The 21,746-nt window shown below is 36.1% G+C and overlaps 1 protein-coding gene across 1 annotated transcript in view; it reads right to left on the reverse strand.

Moving 5' to 3' along the window:
* The window catches only part of GRIA4 (glutamate ionotropic receptor AMPA type subunit 4), a 529,834-nt gene that overhangs the window by 343,584 nt on the left and 164,504 nt on the right, over nt 1-21,746 (reverse strand). The window lies entirely within an intron of this gene.

The raw sequence follows: 21,746 nt of genomic DNA on the forward strand, positions 1-21,746 counted from the left end.
AGCATAATTAAATAAGATAAATTAATAAAATCTGGAGGTATTTCTTTTGTTCTTTTTTATTGTGCCTCTTGAAACTGGAGATAGAGTCTAAGAAATTTAATTAAATCAGAAGAGGATAACAATTAACAGAAAATAAATTGCTACTGGTTATCTTTAGATGATGTGCTGTAAGAGATACACACATGTTCTGGAAAAACTAAAGCCCAATTAAGGGACCAGAGTTTACATTCATTAAAAAAAAAAAGACTAAGATAGAATTGACATTAAGATATAGGGGGAGCTTACCCGGCTCTTTGGTGGGGCTAATGGCAGACACTGGGAGGGCTCACACCAAGTAGTACTTCCCAGAACTTCTGCTGCCAGTGTCCTTGTCCCCACAGTGAGCCACAGTCACCCCCTGTCTGCAGGAGATCCTCAAGCACTAGCAGCCATGTGGCTGACAGAGTCTTGGTTCCCCAGCTGGGTGTCAGGCCTGAGCCCCTTAGGTGGGAAAGCCAAGTTCAAAACATTGGTTGACCAGAGACCTCCAGGCCCCACGTAATATCAACTGGTGAAAACACTCCGAGACATCTCCATATCAACACTAAGACCCAGCTCTACTCAATGACCAGTAAGCTACACTGCTGGACAATCCATGCCAAACAACTAGCAAGACAGGAACACAACCCCACCCATTAGCAGAGAGGCTGCCTAAAATCATAATAAATTCACAGACACACCAAAGTACAGCACCGGACACGGTACTGCCCACCAGAAGAAAAGATCCAGCCTCATCCACCAGAACACAGGCACCAGTCCCCACTACCAGGAGCCTACACAACCCACTGAACCAACCTTAGCCACTGGGGGTAGACACCAAAAACAGTGAGAACTATGAACCCGCAGCCTGCAAAAAGGAGACCCCAAATGCAGTAAGTTAAGCAAAATGAGAAGACACAGATATACACAGCAGATGAAGGATCAAGGTAAAAACACACCAGACCAAACAAATGAGGAGGAAATAGGCAGTCTACCTGAAAAACGATTCAGAATAATTATAGTAAAGATGATCCAAAATCTTGGATATAGAAGGAAGAAAATACAAGAAATGTTTAACAAGGACCTAGAAGAACTAAAGAGCAAACAAAAAATGATGAACAACACAATAAATGAAATTAAAAATTCTCTAGAAGGAATTAATAGCAGAATAACTGAGGCAGAAGAATGGATAAGTGACCTGTAAGATAAAATAGTGGAAATAACTACGACAGAACAGAATAAAGAAAAAAGAAGGAAAAGACTTGAGAACAGACTCAGAGACCTCTGAGAGAACATTAAACACACGAACATTTGAATTATAAGGGTCCCAGAAGAAGAAGAGAAAAAGAAAATGACTGAGAAAGTATTTGAAGAGATTATAGTTGAAAACATACCTAATGTGGGAAAGGAAGTAGTCAATCAAGTCCAGGAAGTACAGAGAGTCCCATACAGGATAAATCCATGGAAAAACATGGCAAGACACATATTAAACTATCAAAAATTAAATTCAAAGAAAAAATATTAAAAGCAGCAAAGGAAAAGCAACAAATAACATACAAGGTAATCCCTTTAAGGTTAACAGCTGAATTCTCAGAAGAAACTCTGCAAGCCAGAAGGGTGTGGCAGGACATATTTAAAGTGATGAAAGGCAAAAACTTACAATTAAGATTACTCTACCCAGCATGGATCTCATTCAGGTTCGATGGAGAAATTAAAAACTTTTCAGAAAAGCAAAAGCTAAGAGAATTCAGCACCACCAAACCAGCTTTACAACAAACGGTAAAGGAACTTCTCTAGGCAGGAAACAGAAGAGAAGGAGGGGACCTGCAATAACAAAACCAAAACAATTAAGAAAATGGTAATAGGAATATACATATTGATAATTACCTTAAATGTAAATAGATTAAACACTCCAACCAAAAGACATAGACTGGCTGAATGGATACAAAAACAAGACCTGTATATATGCTGTCTACAAGAGACCCATTTCATACCTAGGGAAACATACAGACTGAAAGTGAGGGGATAGAAAAAGATATTTCATGCAAATGGAAATCAAAAGAAAGCTGCAGTAGCAATTCTCATATCAGACAAAATAGACTTTAAAATAAAGAATGTTGTAAGAGACAAAGAAGGACACTACATAATGATCAGGGGATGAATCCAAGAAGATATAACAATTGTAAATATTAATGCGTTCAACATAGGAGCACCTCAATATATAAGGCAAATACTAACGGCCATAAATGGGGAAATTGACAGTAACAGGGTCATAGTAGGGGACATTAACACCCCACTTTCAGCAAAGGACAGATCATCCAAAATGAAAATAAATAAGGAAACACAATATTTAAATGATACATTAAACAAGATGGACTTAATTGATATTTATAGGACATTCCATCCAAAAACAACAGAGTACACTTTCTTCTCAAGTGCTCATGGAACATTCTCCAGGATAGATCATATCTTGGGTCACAAATCAAGCCTTGGTAAATTTAAGAAAATTGAAATCATATCAAATATCTTTTCAGACCACAACACTATGAAGCTAGATATTAATTACAGGAAAATATCTGTAAGAAATACAAGCACATGGAGGTTAAATAATACACTACTAAATAACCAAGAGATCACTGAAGAAATCAAAGAGGAATTAAAAAAATACCTAGAAACAAATGACAATGAAAACACGACGACCTAAAACCTATGTGATGCAGCAAAAGCAGTTCTAAGAGATACGTTTATAGCAATACAATCCTACCTCAAGAAACAAAAACAACTCAAATAAACAACCTAACCTTACATCTAAAGCAGTTAGAGAAAGAAGAACAAAGAAACCCCAAAGTTAACAGAAGGAAAGAAATCATAAAGAACTGATCAGAAATAAATGAAAAGAAATGAAGGAAACAATAGCAAAGATCAATAAAACTAAAAGCTGGTTCTTTGAGAAGATAAAATTGATAAACCATTAGCCAGACTCATCAAGAAAAAAGGGAGATGACTCAAATCAATAGAATTAGAAATGAAAAAGGAGAAGTAGCAACTGACACTGAAGGAATACAAAGTATCATGAGACATTACTACAGGCAACGATAGGCCAAAAAATGGACAACCTGGAAGCAGTGGACAAATTATAAGAAAAGCACAACCTTCTGAGACTGAACAAGGAAGAAATAGAAAATATGAACAGACCAATCACAAGTACTGAAATTGAAACTTTGATTAAAAATCTTCCAAAAAACAAAAGCCCAGGAACAGATGGCTTCATAGGTGAATTTTATCAAACATTTAGAGAAGAGCTAACACCTATCCTTCTCAAACTGTTCCAAGATATAGCAGAGGGAGGAACACACCCAAACTCATTCTAGGAGGCCACCACCACCCAGATACCAAAACCAGACAAATATACCACAAAAAGAGAAATCTATAGGCCAATATCACTGATGAATATAGATGCAAAAATCCTCAACAAAATACTAGCAAACCGAATCCAACAGCACATTAAAAGGAACATACACCATGATGAAGTGGGATTTATCCCAGGAATGCAAGGATTCTTCAGTATACAAAAATCAATCAATGTGGTATACCATATTAACAAATTGAAGGAGAAAAACCATATGATAATCTCAGTAGATGCAGAAAAAGCATTTGACAAAATTCAACACCCATTTATGATAGAAACTCTCCAGAAAGTAGGCATAGAGGGAACTTAACTCAACATAATAAAGGACATATATGACAAACCCACAGCCAACATCATCCTCAATGGTGAAAAACTGAAGCCATTTCCACTAACATCAGGAACAAGACAAAGTTGCCCACCCTCAAAATTATTATTCAACATAGTTTAGGAAGCTTTAGCCACAGCAATCAGAGAAGAAAAAGAAATAAAAGGAATCCAAATATGAAGGGAAGAAGTAAAACTGCCAATGTTTGCAGATGACATGATGCTATACATAGAGAATCCTAAAGATGCTACCAGAAAACTACTAGAGCTAATCAATGAATTTGGCAATGTAGCAGGATACAAAATTAATGCACAGAAATATCTGGCATTCCTATACACTAATGATGAAAAATGTGAAATAGAAACTAAGGAGACACTCCCATTTACCATTGCAACAAAAAGAATAAAATACCTACAAATAAACCTACCTAAGGAGACAAAAGACCTGTATGCAGAAAACTATAAGACACTGATGACAGAAATTAAACATGATACAAACAGATGGAGAGATATACCATGTTCTTGGATTGGAAGAAGCAACATTGTGAAAATGACTATATTACCCAAAACAATCTACTGATTCAATGCAATCCCTATCGAATTACCACTGGCATTTTTCACAGAACTAGAACAAAAAATTTCACAATTTGTATGGAAACACAAAAGACCCCGAATAGCCAAACAATCTTGAGAAAGAAAAACGGAGATGGAGGCATCAGGCTCCCTGACTTTAGACTATACTACAAAGCTACAGTAATCAAGACAGTATGCTACTGGTACAAAAATGGAAATATAGATCAATGGAACAGGATAGGAAGCCAAGAGATCAACCCACACACATACGGTCACCTTATCTTTGATAAAGGGGGCAAGAATATACAATGGAGAAAAGACAGCCTCTTCAATAAGTGGTGTTGGGAAAACTGGACAGCTACATGTAAAAGAATGAATTTAGAACACTCCCTAGCAACATACACAAAAATAAACTCAAAATGGATTAAAGACCTAATTGCAAGGCCAGACACTATCAAACTCTTAGAGTGAAACATAAGCAGAACACTCTATGACATAAATCACAGCAAGATCCTTTTTGACTCACCTCCTACACAAATGGAAATAAAAACAAAAATAAACAAATGGGACCTAATGAAACTTAAAAGCTTTTGCACAGCAAAGGAAAACATAAACAAGATGAAAAGACAACCCTCAGAATGGGAGAAAATATTTGCAAATGAAGCAACTGACAAGGGATTAATCTCCAAAATTTACAAGCAGCTTATGCAGCTCAATATCAAAAAAACAAACAACCCAATCCAAAAATGGGCAGAAGACCTAAATAGACATTTCTCCAAAGAAGATATACAGTTTGCCAACAAACACATGAAAGGATGCTCAACATCATTCATCATTAGAGAAATGCAAATCAAAACTACAATGAGATATCATCTCACACCGGTCAGAATGGCCATCATCAAAATATCTAGAAACAAGAAATGCTGGAGAGGGTGTGGAGAAAAGGGAACACTCTTGCACTGTTGGTGGGAATGTAAATTGATACAGCCACTATGGAGAACAGTACGGAGGTTCCTTAGAAAACTAAAAATAGAATACCATATGACCCAGCAATCCCACTACTGGGCATATACCCTGAGAAAACCAGAATTCAAAAAGAGTCATGTACCACAATGTTCATTGAGGCACTATTTACGATAGCCAGGAGAAGGAAGCAACCTAAGTGTCCAGAGACTGATGAGTGGATAAAGAAGATGTGGCACATGTATACAATGGAATATTACTCAGTCATAAAAAGAAACGAATTGAGTTATTTTTAGTGAGGTGGATGGACCTAGAGAGTGTCATATAGAGTGAAGTAAGTTAGAAAGAGAAAAACAAATACCGTATGCTAACACATATATATGGAATCTAAAAAAAAAAAATTTCTGAAGAACCTAGGGGCAGGACAGGAATAAAGATGTAGACATAGAGAAGGACTTAGGCACACGGGGAGGGGGAAGGGTAAGCTGGGACGAAGCGAGAGAGTGGCATTGACATATATGCACTCCCACAAGTAAAATAGATAGCTAGTGGCAAACAGCCGCAAAACACAGGGAGATCAGCTCGGTGTTTTGTGACCACCTAGAGGGGTGGGATAGGGAGGGTGGGAGGGAGACACAAGAGGGAGGAGATATGGGGATATATGGATACGTGTAGCTGAGTCACTTTGTTATAAAGCAGAAACTAACACACCATTGTAAAGCAATTATACTTCAATAAAGATGTTAAAAAAAAAAAGATATAGGGGAAAGACTGCAAACTTTGCAAGTACGTTCAAATCGTGGTGATTTTGCTTATTAGCCAGGTAACCTTGGCTAAATTCCTGAAAATTACTTGTCTCACCTATGAATATATAATATGCCAAGGATTATATGAGATAATGTATCTAAAACTGCTATCCTATGAGGATATACGAGGCAATTAGTAAGTGGCAGATATTATGAACACAAATTTTCTATATGCATGTATAAAGTTAAGTAGTTTTATTATTTAATAAGAGAGTAAAATGATTAGAGGGTAAAATACCACAATTGATCCACAACCAAGTATTCAGATTCTTGTAACAAATACCAGTTATTTTCATGAATATTTAATAAAGAAATACTATCAAGAAAGAACATCCAATTCTAATTCTATGCTCACCAGAAACTAGAATTTGATTACCTGAGTAGATTGACCAACCTGGAAAGCTTGTTCTGACAGTGTGACTGGCTATAATTTTCCTGCAACTTATGAGAAACATCATAATTTAACATATGAATATCTTAGGCTTAAACTCAATTCAGTTCTATGATTTAAGGGACCGAATAAATCAAGTTGCTGGATTGGACCTTAACCTCATGAGTGTTCCACCAAAGTTTGGAGATATTTATGTAAGTGCTATACATTTGGCATATAACCTGGAGTTACTCAGTGCTTTCCTTATTTCATATTTTGCTGTTCCTTTGATTTTCATGCAAGTTGAGGACCCACTCTCAAACTTTATGTAGTAGATAATCTGGTTCAATTAATTTTTATTTTACTTTACTGAAAAAAATTTTGAAGAGTTTTAGAACTCAAGTCTAAGATACTGGCTTTCAGTTTGGTGCTGAAAAATATTGTACTTCATATAAATTCATAAAATTCATAAAATTTTTTAATAAAATATATATATTTTATTTATATCTTTTCTTTATTCATTCATCCATCAGTGAACACTTATGTTGTTTCCATGCATTGGCTACTGTATATTAATATATAATAATGATGTATAATGATGCTGAAATGCACATGGGTATACAGATATCTCTTTGAGGTGGTGATTTCACTTCCTTTGGATATATACCCAAAGTGGCATTGCTGGATCATATGGTAGTCCTGTGTTTTAATTTTTTTGAGGAATATCTATACTGTTTTTCATAGTGGCTATACCAATTTATATCCCCCTCCCCCCACAGTTTATGAAGGTTCCCTTTTCTCCACATCCTTGCACACTTGTTATCACTTGTCTTTTTTATAATAGCCATTCTAACAGGTGTGAAGTGATATCTCATTGTCCTTTTGATTTGCCTTTCCTAGATTGATTGATTTCTCTGATGTTGAGCATCTTTTCTTGTATCTGTTGGTCTTCTTTGAAGAAATGTCAATTCAGGCCTTTTACTAATTTTTAAATCAGATTGTTATTATTGTTATTAAATTGTATGAGTTCCTTATATATTTCGAATATTAACTCCTTATCAGATATATTATTTGCAAATATTTTCTCTCATTATGTAGGCTGTCTTTTCATATTGTTGATTGTTTCTTTTGTTGTGCAGAAACTTTTTAGTTTGATGTTTATTTTTGCATTTGTTGCCTGTGCTTTTTGTACCATATTCAAAAAAATCATTGCTATGACCAGTTTAAGTCTTTTATCCATTTTGAATTAATTTTTGTGAGTGGCATAAGATTGGGGTCCAATTTCATTCTTTTGCATGTGAGTATTCAGTTTTTTCAAAACCATTTATTGAGACTATTTTTCTTCATTGAGTATTCCTGGCTCCTTTGACAAATATTAGTTGACCCTAAGTATATGGGTTTATTTCTGGGCTTTTGATTCTGTTCCATTGTTGTATGTGTCTGTTTTTATGCCAGTATCATACTGTTTTAATTACAATACTTTGTAATGTAGTTTGAAATCAGGAAGTGTGGTTTCTCCAGCTTTGTTTTTCTTTCTCAAAATTGTTTTGGTTTGGGGGGTCTTTTGTGGTTCCATACAAATTTTTAGGATTATTTGTTTTAGTTCTGTGAAAAATGTCATGGGTATTTTGCTAGAGATTGTATTAAATCTGTAGATTTCCTTGGTGGTGGGACATTTTAACAATACTAATTCTTCCAATCCTTAAGCATGGTATATCCTTCCATTTATTTCTTTCATCAATATCTTACAGTTTTTTGTGTACAGATCTTTCACTTTCTTGGTTAAGTTTATTATAAAGTATTTTATTGTTTCTTAAGCTATTGTAAATTTTTAAAAATTTATTTTTCAGATAGTTCATTGTTAGTATATGGAAACTCAACTGATTTTGGTATGGTGATTTTATATCCTGAAACTTTACTGAATTCATTTATTAGTTCTAATAGTTTTTTGGTGGAGTCTTTAGGATTTTCTATATATGAAAGCATATCATCTGAAAACAGAGACATTTTTACTTTTCCCTTTCTGATTTGGGTGCCTGTTACTACTTCTTCTTGCCAATTGCTCTAGGTAGGACTTCCAATACTTGGTTCAATAGGAGTGGTGAAAGTGGGCACCTTTATTTTGTTCCTGATCTTTCAACTTTTCACCATTGAGTATGATGTTAGCTATGGGCTTATCATATGTGACTTTTATTTTGTTAAGGTACTCTTTCTATGCTTACTTTGTTAAGAGTTTTTATTATGAAAGGATGTTGAATTTTGTCAAATATTTTTCTGCATCTATTGAAATAATCATGATTTTTATCTTTCATTCTATTAATATGGTTTATAATATTTCTTTTATTTATTTGCAGATGTTGGACTATCCTTTCATCCCTGAAATACATCCTATTTGATCCTGGTGTATAAACCTTTTAATGTGTGATTGCATTCAGTTTGCTAGTATTTTGTTGAGAATTTTTGCATCTATATTTATCTGGGATATTGACCTGTAGATTTCTTTTCTTTCGTGTCCTTATCTGGCTTTGATGTCAGGTAATGCTGGCCTTGTAAAATGAATTTGAGAGTGTTCTTTTCTCTTCAGTTTTTGGGAAGAGTTTGAGAAAGATTGGTATTAATGCTTCTTTAAATATTCACCCATGAAGCCACGTGGTTCTGAGCTTTTCTTTGCTGGGAAGTTTTTGATTACTGATTAAATCTCTTATTATCGATCTGTTCAGATTTTATATTTCTTCATGATTCTGTCTTGGTAGATTGTATGTTTCTAGGAATTTATCCATTTCTTAATGCCATCTTAATAATTGTTTCCTGGCTGTTTTGTAATTCCTTTGCTCCTTTCTTCATCTCTTGCTGTCTTTGTGAATTAATCATTTTCCATAGTGATTTTGATTCCCTTCTCTTTATGATTTGTGTAACAACTGTGGGTTTTTACTTTATGGTTACAATAAGGCTTACATAAAACATAGATATAACAGTCTATTTTAAGCTAATGCCAGCTTAACTTCAATAGCATACAAAGCTCTACCCTTTTACTCCTCCTCATTTTATGATTTTGATGTCACAATTTCCATCTTTTTATATAATATATCCATTATGGTTATTTTTAATACTTTTGTCCTTTAACTTTTGTACTAGAATTGTGATTAACATACATCATATTACAGCATTGGAGTTTTCTGAATTTGCCTACATAGTTACTTTTAGCAGTGTGCCTTATAGTTTCATACATTTTCATGTTATTAATTAGAATGCTTTCATTTTAGCTTGAAGAATTCCTTTCAGAATTTCTTGTGAGGCAGGTCTAGTGGTGATGAACTCCCTCAGTTTTTGTTTGTCTGGGAAAGCCTTTACCTCCCCTTCATTTCTGAAGGACAACTTTGCCAGATAAAGTATTCTTGGTTGAAATTTTTTTTTTCAGCACATTGAATATATCTTCCCACTCTCACCTGGCCTATAATATTTCTGCTGAGAAATTCACTGATAGCCTTATGGGGATCTTTTATAAGTGGCAAACTTCTTAATGCTTGCTACTTTTATTATAATGTGTTTGGATAAGAACTCTTTGACTTGAATATGGTGACCTGTGAGCTCCATGATCTCAAATGTACAAATCTTGCCCCTGATCTGGGAAATTTTCAGCCAGTATTTTTTTAAGCAAACTTTCTGTCCCTATCTTCTCTTCTCCTTCTAAAACTCCCATATTTCATAGTTTGTTTATCTTAATGGTGTCTCATAAGTCCTGTAGGTTTTCTTCATTTTCTTTTTTTTTTTTACTGTTACTCTAACTCGATATTTTCAAATGGTGTGCCTTCATGCTCATTGATTCTTTCTCTTGTTTGGTTGAGTCTGATGTTGAAGCTTTCTATTGAATCCTTCGGCCAGTCATTACATTTTTGAGCTCCAAGATTCCTGTTTGGTTCTTTTTATATTTTCTATCTCTTTGTTGTACTTCTCTTTTTTTTGTATTGTTTCCTTGATTTCTTTAAATTGCTTATCTGTGTTCTCTTGTGGCTCTCTGAGAACCTTTAGAACAATTATTTTGCATTCTTTGTCAGGCAATTCATGGATCATCATTTCCTTGGGGTCAATTACTGGATATTTACTATGTTCCTTTGGTGGTGTCATGTTTTTCTGATTCTTTGTGATCCCTGTAACCTTGGGTAGGTGTCTGCACATTTTAAGAAAACATCTCCTCTTCCAGACTTTATGGGCTGACTTCTTTATCTGTGAGTTGGGGAATGCTGGAACATTTTGTGACTCCAGCCTAGTCTAATACTACAGAGTGCCAAGTGCAGGGGTGTGTGTGAGCGCTCCAGGTCTTGGGGGGACATTGTGTCCCGTCAGCTCAGGCAGCTGCGGTCTGTGACATTGAAAACTGCATGGTCCTTGGCAAGAGCTATGGGGGTTTCACATTGGCTACTAAGGCTGCTTGTGGGGTTCTCAAGAGCACCTCCAGGTCCAGCAGCTAGGGACTGGGGAAGGTGGCAGTGGTGGCCAGAACCAGTGGTGTGCATACACTTGGCTGACTGCATACACACGCACAGTGGTGAGAGCTGGGGTCAAGAGAAGGAGCCAGGGCTAATTGCAGGAGCATGAGCAGCCCCTGGAGCCCTGGCTGTTGGCATGTAGTCATGGAACAGCATGGGCTAGCTGCAAATGCATGTATGGTGGTGGGGGCTGGTAATGGGAATCAGGGCAGGCATCGTGCAGGTTCTTGACTACTAGGACAAGCTGCAGGCAACCAACTGCAGGGCAGGCCAGTGAAAAAGGTCAGGGCCAGATTGAGGCCCACAACAGGTGTGGGGACCTTGTTTGTTGGTGGGCACTAATGTGGCTACAGGGGCTAATAATGGGTGTGCACACAGTAGTGGGAGTTGGCTGCAGGGGTCTAGGCTGGCATCTTGCATGCACATAGCTGCAGAGGCTGGGACTGGCTGCTAGTACTGATCTTGGGTTCTGGCAGGAGGAGGAAGGAAGAGAAAAGGAAGGGATTCAGGCAACTGGCATCTGTGAATGTGAAAATCTGTAGGACAAAAATTTCGCCATGAAGTAGGCAAGGAATCTGTGATGGTTGTTTGATTGTTGGTTTCTTCAACAGAGAAATCTGCCTGGGTCCTTTGTGGACCAGTCTGCTGGGGTCCAGTGATAAAAGGTGTGCTAGTCTGCGATATCTTTAAGGGTTGCTGAGATCCTTAGTAGTGAAGCCTACTGGGATCCTCTGACAAGCAGGCTACTGGGAACCAAGGTCATTCCTGCACATGGCTGTTATTGATAGCCCCTTCCCTTCTTCCTTGTTCCTAGATGTCTCTAGATGTCTCATCTTTGCTGGTCTCTGGATGGGGTGAAATAAAAGTGGGTACTTTGTGTAGTTCCCTAAAAGACTGGGGAAGCTGGTCACTCACCCTCCTCTCCTTTTCTGGGCCAAGAGAAATCTCTTGGGTTGGGAGTTCCCTTTTGGCACTAAACAGTGCCAGTCTTGGGGAGGGGATGATGCGGGCAAAATGCAACTTTTCTTCCTATCGTTTCTGTGTGGTTGTTCTCAGATTTTTGCTCTGTTGTGTTGCTGAAGCTTCGTAAGTGGACTCCTGAGCTCCGGGATATTTTCATTTGTGGATAGCTGCCTAATTGTTGTTCTTTGTGGAAAGACAGAAGCCTGGGTCTCCTATACTGCCATCTTGGTCATAAAATTCTAAGTTTAATAACTATCTCCACATTCCATCTGAATAACACAAGGACATTTAAGCATTTTAACCTAGAAATTGTGCTCCTGTCATACATGTTATTATTATTCAATATTGTAGTTCCACATGTGTTTAAATATTTTAAACATATCATAGCCTCTATCCAATATTTCTATTACCTGAAACCCTTGGTAATTTAACACTCCTTTGTGTGGATTATAATTCTTACTCCAGGTGAATTGTCAACATGTTAGTTTCATAGCTTTGAATTGTGAGCTCATTTTAACAAAGTCTGTCTGTGAGAATTTAGAGAAACCTGCTTTGGATAAACATTTCTCAAAAGTGATTTTGCATTTGCCAAGCATCCCAGTGTATTTGTATATGTGGTGGTGGTGGTGGTGGTGGCGGTGCTGGTGTGTGTGTGCACGTGTGCATATGTGTGCATGCATACCTGTAAATCTCAGCTTATGGTCTCTTGGAAAATGCAGAGTGCATAAATTTGTACAGGAAGCTTACATGGGAGCAGACGATGTGTAAAAATTCTCATGAGAGGCCATCTTTATGATTATTTTTGTATACAGAGCTCCTGGCAAGCCACTAAAATTACACTCTCACTAAAGCTATAGCCTGGTTTGTATGGTAGTCTTAGCTCCAACTTCATGCTACTTGTTGGTCCAATGTCTTTAAGATCATGTTCCCATTCAGACATTTAGTTCAAATCTCCTCAAGGAAAGCCACAGTGTCCACTCTTGTTTTTAAATTATTATTGTTTTCAGTTCCCCAGTTCTGTCCTTTGGATATATACATTTTTATTTTCTTGTAAACTTAACATACATTTAAAAAATCTAATACTTATAATTGTTTTTAAAAAGTATGTTTATGTTATAGAATCAGTAATAATTCTGTAACTGAAAGTCTTTGCTGCATGTGTTACTGTATATGCAGATGTTGTGGTCTAAGGTAGAAATTTCATCCAAACTTACGTTTGGCATAACCTCTAAAATATTTTGCCATTTCTATGAATTATCAATCCTAATTATGCAGAAATTTCCTTTTCTTGTAAACTTTCCCTGATTCCCTTAGGCTGAATTAGAGGCGCCTCCTCTTTTGTGCCCTCATACTCTGTGCATTTCTTAAAACACTGACCTTCCTTAGCTGTATTTGTTATAGTTATTTTTGATATTGTCCATCCCTAGCAATAGCCATGAGATTCCTGGGAGTCTTATTCACCTTACATACCCCAATGGATATTGTGTTGACTGAACAAGTGAATAAATAAAGTACAGTAATATTTTAAGGAAGAGTATCATTTTATATAATCTGATATATTATTCTCTCAGAAACTTTATTACTTCCTCTCTATTATTACACTGTAATAAAGTTACTTGTTTCTCTCTTATCTACTAGGTTTGTATATACAATTAAGATTAGACATTACATGTTGTAGACGTATTGCATAAATTTTTATAAACATATTATAGCAATAATTGTTGGGTAATATTAATAAAAATTGCATCTATCAATATTGGAGAAGGGGAATGTATTAGTTTTATTTACCAGAAATGGAATGTGTTGAGTCAGTAAGTTCAGGGGAAGAGGAATAATCAGGCAAACGTTGAGGAGAAGGAGGCAAGCTAAAACAGAAGAGACTACAGGATATTTACATTCCAATGATCACAGTAGTGAGGTAACTTAAGAATGTGTTGGAACAAGGCCATGTTGGACAAGAGTCTCAGGATAAATTGAACTACACAGGTCTCATTGATAGCAGTCATGGTTATAAGCTTCCTCCTTATATTGATGATATTTTACCAATGCAAATAATGTTAAAAATGGCAATTAGAACAACAAATGAAGTAGTAATTACATTTTGCAGATAGAACTAGGGAAGAATTTGTGAGCCAGATATAGGTGAGGTGAGGATTGTAAAATAAAAGACATTGTTATGCTGGGATATTGGCTTGGTACTGCAAATCTGTTGTTTCTCCCTTCTCATGGATTAGTCAGTGTAAACATAATAGGTGTTTTGTGCTTATATGTTACTTCACCTGTTCTACCTGATGGTCATTATTACACTGGTGGATACCCAAGAATTAAAACACATTCTCCCACTCTGATGGCTTTGGCAAATTGGCTGATGCTGTTAGCATTTGTGAAAATCTATTGCCTTGAGTAATTTCCCCAGCCTTTTCTGTTACAAGAAGGGTTAGAATGTGTCGGCAGAAGATTAAAAAAATAAAGATAACTTATTCTTTTAGATAGATCTTTACATTTTACAAAGAACATTCACATATATTACCTCATTCATTATTATTGCTATTTTATTATTGTTACTCTTATCATTTACATTTTATATGAAGGAAAATATTAGTTATTTCTTAGTACATGAAAATTTAGGTTACAAAAATTTATCTAATGTTTCAAATTATTCTCTTTGGAACTGCTAATTTCTTCCTATCTTCATTCTTCATTCCTTGTTTCAGATGTACAACATAGTGATTCACAATTTTTAAAGGGTATATTCAATTTATAGTTATTATAAAATATTAGCTATATTTTGCATTGTATTGTGTAATATATTCTTGCCATTTATTTATTTTATATGTCATAGTTTGTACCTCTTAATCCCCTATCCTTTTCTTGCCCTTTCCCCCTTCCCTCTCCCCACTGGCAACCACCAGTCTGTTTTCTATACCCATGAGTCTGTTTCTGTTTTGTTATATTCACTAGTTTATTTTTTAGATTCCACACATAAGTGACACCATACCATACTTGTCCCTCTCTGTCTGACTCACCCCACCCAGAACAATACCCTACAAATCCATCCATGTTATTGCAAATGGCAAAACTTCATTCTCCTTTATGGCTGAGTAACATTCCACCGCACCATACACTACATCCTCTCTGTCCACCATCCATTGATGGACACCCAGGTTGCCTCCATATCCTGGCAACTGTAAACAATGCTGCTGTGAACACTGGGGAGCACATATCTTTTTGGATTAGTGTTTTCATTTTCCTCAGATATATGCCCAGTTAAGGTCAGAGTACAGAAAAATTTGTAATTGTTTTTCTTATAAAACTCTTAATTACTTATTCCTTTTTTGAAATTCACTGTATCTATAGCAAAAGAAGTATGATTGGAACCTGCAGATGGAAAATGTATCACTATGATGAAATCAATAAAAACTGAAAGCTTTATGAAAAAGTTGAAAATGTAATGTATGGCATGTGAACACATTGGGTCTAGGAAATGAGAAAAGAGCAGAACAGAAAAGATAAAACTACTTTAAACTATCTTTTATACTATCCAATTTGTATATAATGTGTAGGATACATTTATCTGAGTGGCCTTTTTCTGAGCTAAGGTGACAGGTGTTATGAGTTGTTGTAGTACATCTGTAGCAGGTATCACCAACTTGTCCCCATAAATGTGGACAATACGAGATTTATTTGTCCCTAAGTTTTTTTTTTTTAATTGAATATGAATGTTTTTTTGGTAGAGTGTGCAGTCCTCAGTAAGCTGCAAGCCAAACCACTCCCTATTACTACTACTATGCCATTTCAGGTATTTACGGTAGCAGCCCAGCCTTGTACATATTTGAATTTGGGTGACTAAGCTATCCATTTCCCAACATAAGCATAACTTATGTATAAAGTATTGCAGAAACTGAATAAAGTATTGTAAAAAACATTGGTGTTTTTTCCATTTGTAGCAGAAAGAATGCACTGCAAAAAGGGTAGATTTAACACTACCACTCATTTCATTCAACAAATGCTTACATACTGCTTAGTCATTATGTTAAACATTTCTAATAAAGTTCAGTTAATAGGGTATTTTCACTGAGAAAAGGTTCACACTCTAGAGGACAAGACAGAGATATAAATTGATATTCAGGATGGTGAATGCACTAAGGAATTGGTACAGGGAATGAGGAAGCACAGAGGAGGAGTCCAGACAACATAGAGAAGGCTGACTGGAGGAAATGATACCTGTCTGTGGAGGTTAAGGTTGAAGACATAGCTAGAATAGTTGTTGTAGACATAAAATGTAATAGGAAATATTTAGGAGTTAATTAGCAGAATCTAATAAATTATTGGATGAAGAGGACAGGAAGAAGGAGGACAAGGAAGAAGATAGACTGAAGGATGCCTTTTGGTTATATCTTGAACTAATGAATAAATAGTAGAGATATCACCTTTGGTGATGGATTGGATAGCTTGTATTTTGCTTGGATCCTGTAGGAAAAGAGCAGTTTTACATCAAAACCAATAGATTCCATTTTGGACATGTTGAGTTTGAGGTGTCAGATGCCTAGCAGTTACCTGCATATAAAAACATGAGGTTAAGCAAAAAGGAATGGGTTAAATATATAGATGTGGAAGGAAGTGGGTGTGAAAGTCAATGTGGGATGCTTTAGGAAAAATGTGCAGTGAAAATTTGGTCTGAGGATAGAACTGTGAGAAACAATTCATTTCAAGATTATAGCAGACATTATCAGAACAGTAGGAGAACTGGTGGATGAAAGAAGTAGAAAGTTTCAAGGAATGAAAGATCAAAAGTATAAAATGTTATAGAGAAAAACTTTGCAAATTTTCATTTCAGGATTTATTTTTAGAGGTCTATGAGTTGTCTGTGAGACTTTGTAATGTTGCTGTTAGCATCTTAATGGTTATTCAAAAGTAGTGTAAGCATATGCTGGATCATCTATTATAGATGACCTCTTGGAAAAAGAGATATGCCCTGGTATCTCAGTAAGCACTTCTATTTCTGATTAAAATCACATTTAACCTACTTCAGGGACAATGATGTATAGAAATATTAGGAAAACAAATGTACAATGATTGCTTGAATATAAACATAGTGGTGAGAAGATGGAGTCATCATATGGCACGTAGTTATTATGTACTTAAAATACAGTAAAACTGCCACCAGAGCACTCAAAACTCTGTGCATTGTGCAAATACATACTATAGAGATCCTGTACCATAAAAGCCCAACCAGACAAGAGCTGAGGGCTCTCTGGGGGTTGAGGGGTGTGAACGGCAGCAGAAATCACAATTATCACACTGTTGCTTATTGTGGGGGACAGGCAGGTGCCAATGAAGTGGGGGGCCCAGCTTGCTTTTCCTGGGCTGAGTGGGCAGGTTGTACTGGCTGACCCATCCTCCCTGGCTGGGGTGGGCTGGCGGGCATGTCTGGAAACTTCAGTTTTCCAGGAGCCTCTTGAATGTGGGGTTCACAAAGGAGAAGCCAGAGAATGCTGTTTGGTCCATGGGGTCGATGGGGTTCTTGTCACTGTAGGAGAGACATGGCTTCTGATCCAGGAACTCCTGGTTAAAGTTGCTATACATAACTTCTAGGAGTTAATTAGTAATACTAGTAATAGTGAGTTCCTAATAATACATTTCAGATTCATGATTCCAGTAACAATTGGATTAGATACCAATAAAATGTTGTCTTCATTAATGATCTAATGCTGAATTTATCTTGAAAGGAATATGACTTCTCAGAATATCAAGTGGTAATATATATATATTTGGGGGGAGGGGTCCTTGAGGGAGGGCAGGAGAAATTTGAGCATGTTTATAGGTTGAGGAAATGGAGCCAGTAGAGAGGGAGATAGAATACAGAAAAGAAAGGGGTCAGTGATTAAGTAAGGCCCCAGAAAAATAGAATGTTTGGGGTCAGGGATGGGTATAAGGTTGGCCTTGAATGAGATGTGCAGGTGTGTGAAGGGTACCTCTTTCCATAGATTTCACAGATGAAAAGATTAGATAAGATGTATGTGGGCTGATAGTTTTCTAGTTGCACTGATATAAAAGGCAAGGTTGTATCAGTGAGGTTTGATAAAGGTGTTTGAAAGTGGCACACATTTCAAATGGTTGCAGAGGGTAGGAGAGGAAACTAAAACAAGGACATATAAAATGGCTTATAAATTCCATGGTGATAAAGAACCATGCCTATTTTATCCACAACTGTAACCAACACAACATATTTAACACAATACCTGGCATTTAGTAAGTGCCCTATAAAACCTTATTGAATGAATGACAAAACAATATGTATGATTAAATGAATGCTGACAAAAGACAAGATCTGAAAATGTGAGTTGGAAGTGGCAGCAACTTAGAAATTCATGATTTTCTTCAGGCTCAGCACAAGGATGGTGATCGAAGGGAATAATAAAGAGAAGTTGGTGTTTAGGAGTTTATTACTGTCTTTCTTCTTGAAACACATTATTCTCTTGGCTTACTTAACAGCACACTTTCCTGGGTCTCCTCTTATCTGAACACTTATTCTCAGTTTCTTTGCTTGTATCTCCCTGTCTGACCTCTCTCCTTTCCTTCCTTCCTTCCTTCCTTCTTTCCTTCACTTCTTTTTTTTCCTTCTTTCGTTTCCTTTCTTTTCCAGCTTTACTGAGATATAATTGACACTACGACTTATCTTCAAATAATAACGTAACCCTTCTTCTATACTCTTTCTTTAGATAATCTCATCTATTTTTATGATTTCAAATATCATCCATGTGCCAATATATCCCTGATAAATATCATCTGTTTTGTCGTCTCCGATGAGCTTCTGACTCAAATATCAATGCTTGATATCTCCCTTTGATTGTCTATCCAGCACTTAAAATCCAGCTGGGACAAAACAGAAGAATTTCATTTTTTTCCAGGACCTGGTATCTGTTTTCCCCAATCCTAGTTTAAAGCATGACCATTTATCAAAATGTTCTTTATTTTTATCTTCTTTTTATCCCCATATTGAAGTCGTGAGCAAATCTTGATGGTTTTACCTCCAATATGTCTAAAATAATATCTAAGTCCCTTCAGTCCTCTATATCTCCATTATGCTGCCATTATCTTGCCCAGTATACTACAAAAGTCTATAACTATACTAAATATACTTCCTACTTCCAGTTTTCTTCCTCCCCAATTACTCTACAGTCAGCAGAGAATGCAAATAAGATTGCATCTCATCCCTACTTAAAATTTCAGTGGCTTTTCATCATATTTAGAATAATATTCATGTGGTCTTAAAAACTTCTAATGATCTTGCCTTCACTAGTCTCATTGACCATTGTCCCCTCTCTCAGTACACTCAGCCAAACACTCCCTTTTCATCCCACTGTAGGGTGTTTGCCTTAGCTGCTCCCTCTTCCTGGCCTTCCCATGGCTGGAATTTTCCCTGTTCTTGTCTCAGCAAAAATTCCAGCTCCCCAGAGAGGAGCTCCCTGACACCTCTATGAAATGAGGCTCCCACAGCTACAGTTACTCTCTACCACATGATCTTTTTAGAGTTTTTGTATAGTCCTTACCACTATTTGAAATTATCTTATTTATTTGCTTGCTTATGTATCTCTTTTATCCAGCAGAATAAAGGATCTACAAAAGCAGATAATTTGACTTCCTTGTTCACTGATGTATTCTCAGGTTCTAAAACTGGCACATGGAAAGTGCTCAATTAATATTTGCTAAATGAATGAAATCATGGTCTCTAGTAAAAGAAATAAGGAAATAAGACAGACTAGGAGAGGGTGGAATGACTGACTGGAAGCCACAAAAATCTACTTTCAGGTTGATGAGTTGACTTGAGTAGTTAAAAATTTTCATTTCTACTGTGAGTCTCGACAGTTTACTTTCGATGTTTATGTGTGTTCTCACTTCCCTTTCAACTGTGTGCCAGTTTACTATTAGTTTTTAATTCAATTTTAGTCTCTGAAAACTGCCAGCTATTATGACATAGAAATTTAATGATTCTGTATAAGGAAACAGATTGTAGTCAAAATTATATATTAATTTTTTAACAATTTAAAATTCAGGTAATAGGACAATCCTCTCCTTCACAATTGACAAAAAACATACTTTTATATTTCATATTTTTATCAGAGCTATGTTATAATTTCATTTTTATGTATTTAATTTTCACTACCTAGAAGATGATGAGGCTATGAGTTCACCCAGCAACATAGATTCTGGAGCTGCATGTGAAATTCTATTAATTCCTGGTCCTGCAACCTCTCCTGAACCTTATCTTGCACAGCTCCTGGTCCTGGACTTTCCTGACTACTGTTTTCCACCATGAGTTCATCTAATTTCTACCCGTTAATTTTTAGAATCCTGCCATTTATTTTTCTTCTAAAAGAAATATTATCACCCATCTGGATCTTTAAAATAATTTCCCTTAAAACACTAACAATTTATACGAAATCTTTAAAAAGTTAGAAAGTATTCATTAAGCATCTTCCTCTTTCTCCAATTATTTGCTGTTAAAATGATAAGCTCCTCATGTTCAGATTTGAACAGGCTAAATCAGATGGTAGGTAGTACATGCTGGACCCAGAATTCATTAATTTATGCCTTTAAGGCATTATTATAGGTTATTAATATATAAAAGCTAATTTTCTTAGATGTCTAAACGGTGGGTAGCTACAGTACATAAAGTTACTGAAGTTCTTCACCATAAATGACAAGTTGAAATGCAAATTACACAAAAATATTTCACCTTAATTATATCACAATTAAGTTCTTTCACTTTCTCAGAAATGTCTTCTCTGGAGATGCTCTGCACAAGGTTATCAAAGATCACAATGAAATATAATCATGGGCTGCACTTGCACAGCCCTGTACATGCTCCCCTTCAGTTTTATGATGTCTCAGCTAGAAAGAAGATTTAAATTCTAAATTAAACTTATTGAAATCTTAGTAAAAATATACAGACTTGTTTGCACATTTCTTTCTGCAGTCAGGCCATTGTAATGGAAACACATGGCTCATTTTTCTTTCAAGGCCTCTAAAGGAATAAGCAGAATCCTATTTGCAATATTCAGCATGAGAAACAAGATTCCATTCAGTGTAAGGTGGCTTCCTTGGCAATAGTTTGGGTGCTGTGAAGATCATATCATTCTTTTATGCTACTAATATATAACTGAAGGACTCCAACAAGTGAACCTTTAGAAGGAAAGAAGGTGAAAGGAGAGGAAGAAACCAATTCTAAAAAGCACCTAAATCGTAGCAAGTATGTTTGGTTCTTTACTTGTCAACTTCCAATCATGAAGAAAGTGTAGAGGGAAGGGCAACCAGTGATTTACTGTTTAGCATTCAAGGATCTGGAGTATATTTTTACCTTTAAGTGGCTCCTTAATGGAAAAATTTGATTCATCATCTGTATTTTATACCATATAATTCGGTTGCATAATTTCAGTAGATTCTTCTTATGCTGGAGAAACACTTTTTCAAGGATCTTAAATAATATGTTGAAAGCTTTTCTTCATCAGAGGAGACACAGCTGTCTTCCTGAAAAGCATTTAAATACATCATGGAAGTGGTGGATAACATCAATTAAAAATGGAATGGAATAATATTTGCCAGATATTTGAGTGGGTTTTAGAAATTGTTCTCATGAATATTATGCTTCCTGAATAACTGAAATGTCATCACTTATTTTGGATGCAGAATTTGTGACATTTGTTTAATGTCTGTTGGTACTACTAGACATAATTCTGTGACAGCAAGGATTCTGGCTGCTTAATCATCACCTTTTTTCCTCCAGCATCCAGCATAGTTCTTGACACATAATTGGTGGTCAGCAAATATTT

Source organism: Balaenoptera musculus, chromosome 8 (assembly GCF_009873245.2).
Source record: "Balaenoptera musculus isolate JJ_BM4_2016_0621 chromosome 8, mBalMus1.pri.v3, whole genome shotgun sequence".
Lineage (NCBI taxonomy): Eukaryota > Metazoa > Chordata > Mammalia > Artiodactyla > Balaenopteridae > Balaenoptera > Balaenoptera musculus.